This window comes from Cynocephalus volans, chromosome 12 (genome assembly GCF_027409185.1).
Source record: "Cynocephalus volans isolate mCynVol1 chromosome 12, mCynVol1.pri, whole genome shotgun sequence".
NCBI classification, from domain to species: Eukaryota; Metazoa; Chordata; class Mammalia; order Dermoptera; family Cynocephalidae; genus Cynocephalus; species Cynocephalus volans.
In genome coordinates this window covers 63,158,800-63,172,900 of record NC_084471.1, presented here as the reverse complement: position 1 = coordinate 63,172,900, position 14,101 = coordinate 63,158,800, and the positions used below count along the sequence as shown (strand labels likewise).

The 14,101-nt window shown below is 37.8% G+C and overlaps 1 pseudogene; it reads left to right on the top strand.

Annotated features, from left to right (window-relative positions):
* The window catches only part of LOC134391669 (cyclin-K-like), a 41,901-nt pseudogene extending 30,983 nt beyond the window's left edge, over positions 1 to 10,918 (top strand).
* The last annotated feature ends 3,183 nt before the right edge of the window (positions 10,919 to 14,101 follow it).

Below are 14,101 nucleotides of genomic sequence, written 5' to 3'. Positions count from 1 at the left end.
GGCTGGTATGGGAATCTGAACCCTTGACCTGGGTGTTATGACACCATGTTTTAACCAACTGAGCTAACTGACAAGCCCTAAATTTTCATTTATACCATAACAGGAAGTCATTTGACAATGTCTAAAATTGATAAATATTACTTCCAGTCTGGGATGTTAACTCCCCCAAGCAGAGTCAAGAGTTATAGGTAGTTATAGTTTCTGTGCTGTTTGTAACTGTTTATTTCTGTTGTATTGTTATTGTTTTCCCATTTGTTAGACCCTGAGCTCCTTGAGCATATGGGCCTCTCTTACCCATTATTGTATTTCCAGCTTCTGGCACATTGCCTGGTACATGTTAAGGGCACAACAAATGTAGAATGGATCCCATCTACTCATAGTTTTATCTATTACCTTTATGCCCTTGGTTTCTAAATTATCTATTACTCCTCACACTTAAGTTTATTGTCTCCTCTTTACCAGTTCTGCTTTTCTTTCTGGTCCTTTTCTCAGTGTATTATGTTACTGTCCCTTCAGTTGCAAAGACTTGTCACCTCAGAGTCTTTTTCAATCCTTATGCTTCCAACCTTTCTGTATCTCCATATTTTATATGAATCTCTTGTAAGTAGCATATAGCTGATATAAGAAATAGTCCAGCCTGACAATTTTTGTATTTTGTTTGTTTTTGCACACAACAAGAGTAACAACTTTTGTTTTTTAACTAGAACATTTCATTCATCTGTACTTATTTAATTATTGATGTTTGGATTTTTTTCTTCTTATTCGTGCTTTGTATTTGTCCCATTTCTTTTCCTGTTGCCTTTTTCCTCTTTTGAATTGATTGGATTTTTTATTCCACTTTTCCCACTACTAAATTGAAAGCAATATACTCTGTTTCTGTTTCTTTAGTGGTACCTCTAGAATTTTTAACTAGATATTTAATTTATCAAGTGTAAAATTAGTATCTTTATCCCTTTCCTGAGTAATCCAAGGTCCTCAGAACACTTGAATTCTAATCACCCCTCCCAACATATATGCTATTGCTATTGTATATTTTAGTTTTATTTTTTTGCCCTACAAAATGTAGTGTTTATTTAGAATTTATCCCCTATTTGCCATTTTCTTTGCTCATCATTCTTTCTTTTCTTGAATCTTCCATCTAAAATTATTTTCTTTACAACACCAAGGTCATGGGTGTGAATCGCCATACAGATCAGCTGCCATAAGTAAGTAAGTAAATAAATAAATGAAATTACTTTCTTCCTGACTGAATACATTTCTTAGAATTTAAATTTTAGAAGATGTTGGATGGGGGGAATCTCTCTTTTTAAAAAAATGTCTTGTATTTTGCCTTCATTCTTGAAAGATATTTTTGTTAGATATGCAATTCTAAGTTTATAATTATTTTCTCTCAGCACATTGAAGGTACCAGTCCACTGTCCTCTGGCTCCTGTTGTTGTTGTTAAGCTCGTTGTCAGCCTAATTGTATTTATTGTTTTTCTTTTTAAAATAATCTGTCTTTTCTTTTAGGCTCTTTAAGGATATTCTCTTTCTTTGTTCTTATTTTTTTCTTTGATTTTTGAGCTTTATTTTGGTGTGTCTAGTTGTGGATTTCCCTTTTTATACTGCTGGGGATTTTTTTTTTTTTTTTGGCTTTTACTATCTGAAGTCTTTGTGAGTCTTCTGCTGTCTATTGCTTCTGTGCCTCTTGCATATGATGCTTTGTTTCCTTGTGCATTTAGTGATTTGTGACAATGATCTGCTACTTTTTATAGTAACTCTCTCTGGTGATACCTTGAGGCCTGAGATAGATTACTGGAGAGAGAATCTATATTTACTTCTCTCAGGTGCCTAGGAGCACTCAGAGCCCTTAGCTTGAGGTATTTTGGACAACCCAGTTAGTGTGAATTTGGGCTGTAAACTTCCATGAGGAGTGGCTCACAGTTGATTCCTCAGGGGAGATTCTTCTTCTTCTCCCCAACACAAAAGTTCAAGGCAGATCATTTTACTTTCAATCCTTTGGAAGGACTTTCTAGCTCACCCTTAAAGTGAGAGTATAGCCATTTAGGATCTCCGTTTAATGAAGGGAGTGTCTTTTATTAGACTCCCTACCTTAGGTGGGCCCTAGACTTCCTCTCTTGACTTCTATATTTTTTGAGGCTACAAATACTGAAGCTCAGGTTCACACTGGTTGGCAAATTCCTTCAAATCAAAAGCCAGCAATCAATGCTCTATTTACCCTCTCTAGGTTTCTGCCTTCCCTTAGTTTTTGGCCTGACTTTTTAAAAACTTTCTTGTTAACTGATAGATGCATTTAAGAATATTAAAAATATATTCTCCCTAACATTTTTAGTTGTTTTCAGCAGGAAAATTGGTCAAGGTAAACAGTCTGTTATTTTTGTCTGAAATTGAACTGCCAATTTGGCTTCTATTGTTTTAGGACTCTGGTGCCTGGTCAATAATGCAGGCCTTTTTTACACAGTTGTCTACAGTGAGTGGCAGAGGATTGAGGACTCTGTGAATACCCTCAATGAGAACCTGATTGGTTTGATCCAAGTGACCTTGAGCATTCTTCACTTGGTGAGGAGAGCATGGGGGAGGATTGTCAATGTCTTCAGCATTCTAGGAAGAATTGCTGTCTTTGGAGGAATCTGCTGTAGCTCCAGATATGGAATAGAAGGCTTTTAGGATATTCTGAGGTAACTTTCTTAAGTTAGAACAAAAGCAACTATTAAGCAATTAAATATGTCTTAGGCATTGTGACAGTGACATTCATCTACCTTATATTATTTTGTCACTCTCCAACTCTTGACATGTGGATATTATTATTACATATTTGATACAGGAAACTGAGGCTCAAATTTATGTATCTTTTTCAAAGTTCACTTGCGATAGCCAGGATTTGGTAGGATAGTGTTTTAGCCCCAGATCTTTGTCTTCTGCCATATTACACTTTAATTCTCAATATTTATCCTTGATAAAATTTCATTTCTCCTGGGAGGTGACCATGTTGATGGTGAACTTAGGATGAACACCCAATTGGCGTAGTGCATTATAGCCAAGAACTCCTGGGCTCCAGTGATCCTCCCGTCTCAGCCTCCCGAGTAGCTGGGACCACAGGTGCATGCCACTGTGCCCCGGTAAAATTTCATTTCTGAAGAGAGAATAACTCTTTTTTCTTTTTTTTCATGTATTATTTCAGCTTCATGTCCCTCTATGAGCTGCTTCCTACTGTCCCTTATACTGTATTTTAATTCCTAAGAGAGAATTCTGTTGGCTTAGTTCGTTTTTTGTGTGTGCCAGATGACATCACATCATGGGACTTTTTTGTGTACTTATTATGTGTCAGTCATTGTAAGTATTTTACATTTATTAAGTCATTTAATTTTCAAAACAACCCAGTGAGGAAGGTATTATTTTTACTCTTACTGTGTATCTGAGGAGACTGAAGTACAGAGATTTAGTAATTTGACTGTGGGCATATAGGTAACAACAGGCAGAGCCACTGTCCAGCCCTGAGAGGAGTTCTCCCTGCAAGTACCCTCCCTGTCCCATCAGCTGTGGACATAAGGGTGTAGTCACATGGTTCAAACAGTACTGTGAAACTTCCCTTTAGCAGGGGCTGACCTTGGGGCAGTTTCATTTGGAAATGAGATATGAATATTATAGGCACAATGTATTAGCTTCCTATGGCTGCTATAATAAATTATTACAACTAATTTATGGTATATTATGTCTTAAAACAATACATATTTGTTCTCTCCTGGAGGCCAGGAGTCTGAAATCAATATCACTGGGCTAAAATCATGGTGTTGACAGGGCCACATTTCTTCTGAAGGCTCTAGGGGAGAATCCATTACTTGCATTTTCCAGCTTCTGGTGGCTGTCAGCATTCTTTGGCTTGTGGCTACATCACTCTCATCTCTGCCTCCATGGTCATATTGCCTTCTCCTCTTCTGTCAGTCCTCAAATCTACCTGTGCCTCTCTTATAAGGATACTTGTGATTGCATTTAGGGCCCACCCAGATAATCTAGGGTAATTTCCCTATCTCAAGATCCTTAATTTTATCACATCTGCCAAGTCTTTGATACACAAGGTAACATTTACAGGTTCTAGGGATTAGGACCTGATATCTTTGGAGGTCATTATTTAGCCTACCACATATCATGACTGGTATATATCTTTTACCATGTGCATATTATATTATCTGCTGAGGAAGGTAAAATAGAAATACTCAAGGAAATTACATGAGTTGTTACCATGTGTCAGGTACTTGGCCTGGCTTCCTGCCTATCCAACATCATGTCTCCCTATACAGGGCTGCTGCCCCCTGATTTACCACCACCTAGCCCTCCTTGACTCATTTCCAGACCAAGAACAAAGGTAATATCCTTCCGACATTCAAATCACAATTTAATTCCTTTAGAAAATTCAAGTTCTCCTTAGTTGTGCTAAGTATAAATAGGGAAAAGAAGTTTTGTCGTATCTTTGTATTGAGGCTTTAAAGGGGAAGGGAGATGTGATGTGGTGGGAGACAGAGTGAGAAAACTCCAAGGGAAGTGAAATTTAGAGGAGAACCTCTAGCTTGCACAGCACTCCTCTCTTCTCTAGTGCACACCTGGAGAGTTTCTCTGAAGCTTTAACATGGAAGATTTATGTTTTGGTTAATAAGGGAGGCTTTTCCTTTAGAACAGTGGTTCTGAAATTACCATGTTTCAGAGTCACCTGGAAGCCTTGTTAAAACAGATTATTTGGTCTCACCCCCAGAGTTTCTGATTTAGTAAGTCTAGACTAGAGCCCAATAAGTTGCATTTCTAAGCAGCTCCCAGTTGCTGATGATGCTGTTGATCCAGGGTCCACACTTTGAGAACCACTGCTTACAGGGTCATGATGCTTTGTGTTCTTCCTTCTTCTGGACCATTATTTCAAATGTTTCTCCTTGACATCAGCTTGGGTTTCATCTTCTCCAAGAAGGCTGCCTGAACCTCAAGTTTAGGGAGCACCCCTCATCACTGTCCCCAGAGCACCTAGAATATACCTCTACCATGGTGCACAATGCCATCTTACTTTACCTGGTATAGGCAGAACTGAGTACAGTGCCTAGCACATAGCCCCTGATACGTATTTTTGGACTAACCTGAATATTCTAGAATGACCAATGACTAGTAATTTTAATGCCCACATCATATTCCATTAATGTTCTCTTGTAGTCTTTGAACACGCTGTAATTTTCCAGAGGCCCAGGCTTTTGCTCGTGCAGTTCCCACTACCTGGTATGCCACTCTTCCCTTGTCTTCACTTGGAAGTTTCCTCTTTATCCTTCCAGGCTCAACTGAAATGTTTTCTCCTCACTGAAGCCTTCAATGACTCCCTCAAAAAATCTATCTGCAGCCTCCTCTGTACTTCTGTAGTCCCTTGAATACCTCTCCTTTATAATTCTTTTGAGTTGTATTGCAATTATTTGCTTACTTGTTGGACTTACCCATGGTAAGGTTTTTGAAGTGAGGAGTGGTTTTAATCTTCTGATACTGAGCACTTAGCACAGTGCCTGTCTTAATAATGCTAATTTTCTTTATTATTGTTTGTATTCATCATGCCTTCAGTATCTTTATCCTTTAAAACATTCAATAAAGATGTTTTTTATTCTTTTTTGTTTTGTTTTCTTCCCTGAGAGCATCAACAATTTAAAAAGTAGATTCACATACTGTGAAGGTTAATTCTAGATGTCAACTTGGTTAGATGAAAGAATGCTGAGAAACCTAGTAAAGCTATCTTTTTAGGTGTGTCCATGAATGTTTCCAGCAGAGATTAGAATGAGAGTCTGAGTGGAGGGGGTGGGAAAGACCCACCATCAATGTGGGTGGGAACTTCCAATCCTCTGGGAGTCCAGAGAGAACAAAAGACAGAGGAAAGAGGTGAAGCTCTCTCTCTTGATCTGCTGGAGCTGGGATACGCTCTTCTCTCCTGTCCGTGGACATCAGAGCTCGAGACTCTTCAGCTTTTGGGTTCCAGGACTTACACCAAGAACACCATCAGCTTCCCTGGTTTTGAGGCCTTTGGACTTGGACTGAGCCACTCTACTGGCATCCAGTTTATAGATAGCCTATCGTGGGACTTTTCTTCATAGTCACGTGAACTAATTCCCCTAATAAATCCCTCTCGTATAATTATAACATATCCTATTGATTCTGTCTCTCTGGAGAACCCTGACTAATATACATACCTATTGCTTTTTAATTCCCCATTTCATATATTTCTGTTGTAATCTTTGTTATTTCATGTTTATATTCATTTTTGATTTAGTTTGCTCTTCTTTTTCTATTTTCTTAAGGTAGAAGTTTGCATTACTGATTTGAGATTTTTCTTATTTCTAATATAGGTCTTTACAAGTGTAAATTTTCCTCTAAGCACTGCATGAGCCCTGCATCCTATAAATTTTGATATGCTGCACTTTGATTTTTATCTCAAAGTACTCTCTACTTACCCTGTGATTTTTCTTTTTACTCATTGTTTATTTTAGGAGAGTGTTCTTTAATTTCCACACATTTGTGAATTTTCTAAATTTTCTTCTGTTAGTGTGGTCAGAGAAGATATTTTCTATTATTTTCTATGACCTTAGTCTTTTTAAATGTATTAAGACTTGTTTTGTGGCCAAAAAAAAAAGTAGTAGTGAGAGTAAGCATCCTTGTCTCTTTCCTGTTCTTAGAAGAAAAGCTTTCAACTTTTCCCCATTCAGGATAATGTTAGCTAATTAACTAATTTAATTTTAATTAAAGTTTTCCAGTAACAGAATTGAGTTTTAAAATTAAAAACAATTTTTTTTTTCAGACTCCAGATGTAGGACTTCCTTGAGGATTTCTTGCAGGGCTGGTCATGTGGTGGTAAACTCTTGCAGTTTTTGTTTGTCTGGAAAATACACACTATTTTTTCCCCAATTTCTGAAGGATAGCCTTGCTGGGTATAGTATTCTTGGCTGGAGGTTTTTTCCTTTTAGTATTTTGAATATACCATCCCATTTTCTTCTGGCCTGTAGAGTTTCTGTTGAGAAGTCTGCTGTTATTCTGATAGGGGCTACCTTGATGCTTTTCTTTTGCTTCTTTTAAGATTCTCTCTTTGTTTTTGAGATTTGGTAGTTTGACTATAATGTGTCTTGGAGAGGATATTTTTGGGTTGAATCTGTCTGGGGATCTTTGAGCCTCCTGATTCTGAAGGTCCATGTCTTTCCCTATACCTGGGCAGTTTTCTGTTGTTATTTCATTGAATGGGTTGTCCATGCTTTTTCCTTTCACCTCCCCTTCTGGAACACCCCTGATTCAAATGTTTGTGTGCTAAAGGTTGTCTGCTGGCTCTCTTAGATTTTCTTCATTTTTAAAATTTCTTTTTCCTTTTTTTTTTTGTCTTCCTGGGTTATTTTGAAAATACTATCTTCAAGATCAGAAATTCTTTCTTCTGCTTATTCCAGCCTGCTGCTTATTCTATCAGTTGTATTTTGTATTTTGTTGAGTGAGTTTTTCATTTCCATGAGATTGGCTACATTTTTTTAAAGGTATTAATCTCTTTGTAAATTTCCTCCTTCATATACTGGATTTTTTCTCATTTCATTATGTTGTCTGAGTTTTCTTGTATCTCAGTGAGTTTCCTTAAGATCATTGCTTGGAATTCCTTTTCTGCTATTTCAAGGGTTTCCTGCTCCATAGGATCTGTTATTTGAGAATTACTGTATTCTTTTGGTGGTGTCATATTTTCTTGGGTTTTTATACTTTTAGTATCTTTGTGTTGATGTCTGGTCATCTTGTAGAGCAGCTGCTTCTTCTACCAGTCTGGAGTGGGCTTTGAGGAGAGAGATGTCCTCTTCTTTTTCCAGTCTCTGCTGGTGACTCTCCTTGTGTCAATGAAGTTGAGTGTCCGGTGGACTGCCTGCATGATGTCTGTGGTTACTGCTGTGGCATTGAGCCTCTTTTGTGGTAGTTGTGGCTATCACAGTGACTCTGGTGGGCCACCCATGTGAAAGTGGTGTTTTTGGCATGCTCTCTTGCTTGTGGGTGGAGGGGAGTGATGCCCTTGGCTCCTGCCTAGGACCCTGGATGTTACTGTCTCACCTGCTTCTGGGTGGAGGGGAAGGCTGCTCTTGGCTCCTGCCTAGGACCTAGGGTGTTGCTGTCTTGCCTGCTTCTGGGTGGAGGCTTACTACTCCTATTTAACATAGTACTGGAAGTTCTAGCCAGAACAATTAGGCAAGAGAAAGAAACAAAGAGTATCCGAATTGGAAAGGAGGAAGTCAAATAGTCCATGTTTGCAGATGGCATGATCCAATATATAGAAAAACCTAGAGAACTTTTAGAACTGAGAAACAATTTCAGGATACAAAGTCAATATACAAACAGAATAAAGAATCCAGAAATAAATCCACATTACAGCCAACTGGTCTTTGACAAAGATGCTGAGAGCATACATTGGGGAAAGGACAGTCTCTTCAATAATTGGTGCTGGAAAACTGGATATCCATGTGTAGAAGAATGAAATTAGATCCCTGTCTCTCACCATTTACAAAAGTCAACTCAAAATGGATTAAAAACTTAAATTTAAGACTTGAAACTATAAAACTACTAGAAAAAAACACAGGGAAACCCTCCAAGACATTGGTCTGGGCAAAAATTTTATGGAGAAGACTTCCGAAGCACAGGCAACAAAAGCAATAATAGACAAATGTGATTTCATCAAACTAAAAAGCTTTTGCACAGCAAAAGAAACAATCAACAGAGCAAAGAGGCAACATCAGAATGGGAGAAAATATTTGCAAACTATTCATCCAACAAGGGATTAATATCCAGAATATACAAGGAACTTAACAACAAAAAACCCAAATAATCTGATTTAAATAAACTGAATAGACATTTCTCAAAAGACGTACAAATGGCCAACAAGTACATGGAAAAATGTTCAATATAAATAATTTTCAGGGAAATGCAAATCAAAACCACAATGAGATATCATCTCACCCCAGTTAGAATGGCTATTATCAAAAAGGCAAAAAATAACAATGCTGGTGAGGATGTGGAGAGAGGGGACACGGTGTTGGTAATACTGTAAATTAGTATAGCCATTATGGAAATTGTAATGGAGATTCCTCAAAAAACTAAAAATAGGACTATCCTATAATCCAGTAATCTTACTGCTGGGTATTTATCCAAATAAAGGAAATTAGCATACCAAAGAGATATCTGCACCTCCATGTGTATTACAGCACTATTCACAATAGCCAAGATATGGAATCAACCTAGGTGTCCATTGACAGATGAATGGATAAAGAAAATGTGGTACGTATACACAATAGGATACAACTCAGCCACGAAGATGAATGAAATCCTGTCATTTATGGCAACATGGATGAACCTGGAAGACAATATGTTAAGTGAAGTAAGTCAGGCACAGAAAGATGAATACTGCATGTTCTCACTCATGTGAGAGCTAAAAAAAAAAAGTTGAACTTTTAGAAGTGGAGAGTAGAACTGTGTATCCAAGATGGCTGCAGTCAACAAGGAGAGACGTAGCTAAGGGGCTTGTCTGAAGCAAACGTGTTCATTCTGCCCCAGAGTTGAAAAGGACCTATACTAGATCATTAGCTTGGAGTTTGGCTAACGACAGCAAGGATTCAAACATTTTCAGAGAACTGTTTGGAAAGAACAAGTCTACTTCAATAAAAGAAGGAGAATAAAGAAAATTCAAGCAGTTCAATAACTTCTGCCAACCTGGACCACACAAAACCACGTTGGTACTTGGATAAGAAAGATTTGGCTTATACACCCTCACAACTCAAAGGACTTGAGGCCCGGTGCCACCAGGAAGCAGGGCCGAGGTTCATCTTTGATGTGGGCACACATTTGGGGCTACACTATAATACCCTGGAAACCAGAATCATTTATGTTCATCGCTTCTATATGTTTCATTCATTTAAGCAATTCCCAAGATATGTGACAGGAGCTTCTTGCCTATTTCTGGCTGGGAAAGTAGGAGAACCCCCCCCAAAATGTAAAGATATCATCAAAACAGCTTGTAGTTTATTAAATAATGTACAATTTGGCCAGTTTGGAGATGACCCAAAGGAAGAAGTAATGGTTCTGGAGAGAATTACTATGAACCATAAAATTTGATTTACAGGTGCAATATCTATACCAATTTCTACTCAAATATGCAAAAGAACTCAAAGGCAGTAAAAACAAAATTCAAAAGTTGCTTCAAATGGCATAGACATTTGTAAATAACAGTCTCTGTACCACCTTGTCACTGCAGTGGGAACCAGAGATCATAGCAGTAGCAGTGAAATAAGTGTATCTCACAGGACTTGTGTGCAAATTTAAAATACAAGAGTGGTCCTCCAAGCCATGTATAGGTGATAGTGGGAACAGTTTGTTCAAGATGTCCCAGTTGACATTTTCAAAGACATCTGCCACCAAATCCTGGATCTTTACTCAAAAGGAAAACAACAGATGCCTCATTACACCCCTCATCAGCTGCAGCAGCCCCCATCTCTTCAGCCTACACCACAATGCCACAAGTAAAACAGTCACAACCATCTCAAGGCTCTGAACCATCCCAGCCCCAGCAGAAGGACTTTCAGCAGTCAGCCCAGCAGCATCAGCAACAAGCACAGCAACCTAAGAAACGATCTCCGCAGCCGAGTCCCCCGTAGGTTAAATGAGCCATGGTTGTTTCTCCCAAAGAAGAGAACAAAGCAGCAGAACCACCACCACCTAAAATCCCCCAAATTGAGACCACTCACCCGCCATTGCCTCTGGCTCACCCACCTCCAGGCCAGAAGCCTCCCCTTGCCATTGCCTTAGGCGAGGCTGAGACGCTGGCCCGGTGGATGCCAGTGACCTCACCAAAACCCAGATTCCTCCTCCAGTCCACCTGGCCCCCGTTCACCAGAAGAAGTAAACAAGAAGACTTGTATAAGAGTCTTCATTGCTTCATTGCTTGAATTATGATAAACTGAAAAAAACTTATATACCCATTCACAGGAGAGTGGGTAACTTGTAGTATGTTCATATAATGGTTGATCAGTTGGTCTGTCTATATCTCTCTGTCTATCCATCTATCCATCCATCTGTCTATTTATATGATGGTTAAAATGAATGAGGTTGAGTGAAATGTATTAATGTGGGTAACTTTTAAGAACATAAGTGAAAAAAGTAAGTTGCAGAAGTTATGAATAGTGGCATGATATTTTGTTTAAAATGTTAAAAACTTGCAGAAAGTGCTATATATTGTTTATGGATATATATGTATATAGCAGAAGTACTAAAATGTTTAAGAGAATGATAAATACCAAATTTCTGACAGTAGTTACCTTTGGGGAGTGAGGAAGGGTATATTGGAGATGTCAACTGAAGTAATGCTGTATTTCTTAAGCTGGGTGTTAGATATGTAAGTGTAGGTATTATTATTCTCCATAATATTTTGTATACCTCAATATTTAATAATAGAAATAAAATTTAAGAAAATGTCGTGGTCTATGTAATTTCAAACTATAGGACTTTACCTCTTTATGCACCTATTGCTATACCTCATGTAGACAATCAAAAAGCATTTGTTGAATGTAAAATATAAATCATATATATTTAATAGGGAGTAATAATTTGAATCTGCTTTTCTATGTTCTCATTTTAATGGATATTGTTGAAAATTTTCTTGTGCCCAAACACTGTTTTAAAGAATTTGTTTGAGTAGGGCTGGCCGGTTAGCTCAGTTGTCTACAGTGCAGTGTTACAACGCCAAGATCAAGGTTTTGTATGCCTGTACCAGCCAGCCACCAAAAAAAAAAAAAAAAAAGAATTTGTTTCAGTAGATCATTAGCAGGAAGACCTGTTCATCCTGTCAACTTACCTGAGTAAAGCATAGAATTTTTAGAGGGCACCAGCATTATAAAATAGCTTATCCCTTGGGAAGGAAATCAGTAGGTAAATGTGTCGATAAATTTTTAATCTCCAGGATCTTGCACCTAGTAAGTCACTCAATAAATATTTGCTGAATGAGGCAACTGCAGGAAATATAAAATTATAAATCTTGTTTTTCTGATGCTGTGGGAGAGAGGTGTTCTTGATAAGTTAAAACCATAGGATAAAGAATCAAAATTTAACTTGCTGAAAGGAACTCAAAAAAGTGAGATAGCTCTCTATATATGTTTATGAGTTTTCCCCTCGGAACTACACTATTTTGTAATGTTGGTAGCCTCTAAGCATTCATTTAGAACTGCTGGACAGTATAAACAAAGCATTGATCTTCCTGTTAATGAATTACTTCAGCCAAATCTCTAAGTCATCAACCTCTCATCTACATGGAAAGTTGTGTCTAAGATACATTACTAAGTAAAAAGTATAGAGTAGAATATATAGAATGAAGCCTCTGTAAAAATAAATTTATATATGTATGAGGAGTCTTCAAAAGTTCATGGAATGATTCAGATTATGTTAAATTTTAATTAATTTAAATTAAATTTTTTCACAAACTTTTTGAAGTACTCATACACGCATGCATGCACACATGCACGTGTGTGTTTGAGAAATAGTCCCAATTATTGGTATTTATCTCTGGGGATTGGGCCTATACTTTCTGCATTGTACATATCTGTTAATGTTAGTGTTTTCTATAACTTGTATTATATTTATGATAGGAGGATATTTATATTTAACACATTTCTGGTGGGGCAGAAAACCCATCTGCATTCGATGTGTTCAGTTCCTATTCTTGCGGAGTAGGGGAAAGACACTTGGGGTGGATAATGGGGTGGGAGTTGGGGAGAGCACAGCCCGAAGTCTCTGTAATAGTTTAAGAGCCAGGTTGATGCTCTTACCACCTGTAGAACTTCTTATTGCAAGAGCAGCAACTAAGCAGCTCTTGATATTGTCATATTTTTACTTCCAGTTGAAGGATGCCAATCCCTGGAATGGTGTTTAAGGTTTTTCTTAACCAGACCTTTTACCTCAGGGCCAGCAGCAACTATCACCCTCTAAATAGGGTCAGCAAGTCCATAAGGAGGACTGAAGTCCTGGCTCAGAGCACTCTCACCACTGCCCGTGGGAGTATAAATTGATTCAACCCTCGTGGGAGTCAGTTTCATTACACATCAGTAGAAGTTGTAACATTAGGATACTCTTACATCCAGCAATTTAATTTTTAAGACTTTATTCTAAGGAAATGAAGTGTGGGCCAAGCAGACTTAACTACAAGGAATGTTCACAGCTGCATTTTAAAAGATAATAAAAAACAATTGAAAAATAACTTGAATTTCTAAAAACAGGGGAAATGGTCTATGAAAAACTAAACGTCATGGAAAAATATTTAATACATATATTCACAATATATTTAATAATATTTAAGTATTACACAACGATGTAAGAATATTTAATAAATTCATATTTATATAGTGTAAAGGAAATATACCTATTAAATAAAAATCAATAAAACTTTATATTTAGTTTAACATGATTTTAATACATATATTCACGATATGTTCAAAAGTGAAAAAAGACTACAAAACAGACTGAATAGTATGATTCCATTTTGATTTTTAAAAAGGACACATAATACACACACACAAAGAAAAGCCTGGAAGGATACACATTAAATTGTAACAAGCATCATCTCCAGTGGGATTATGGGTAGTTCTTCCTCCGTCCTTTGCCTACTTGTCTTCCTTCCTTCTTTTTTTCTCTCTAATTTTCTTCCTGTATATCATATTTTCTAAATTTTCTACAGTAAGAATTGTAATAAGCAAAAAAGAACCAATAATAATAGTGATGGAGTTTGGATGTGTTGTCCCCTCCAAAACTCATGCAGAAATTTGATCCCCAATGTGGCAGTGTTGGAAACTGACTGAGTCATGGGGGTGGATCCCTCACGAATGGATTAATGCTCTCCCTGGGGGAGGCGGGAGTAATGAGTGAGTTCTTGCTCTATTAGTTCCCGAGAGCTGATTGTTTAAAGGACCCTGGCACCTCCTCTCTCTCTTGCTTCCTCTCGCCATGCGATCTGCTTGTACCTGCCGGCTGCCTGCCACTTTCTGCCATGTGTAGAAGCAGCCTGAGGCCCGTGCCAGATGCAGCTGTCCCAGAATCGTAA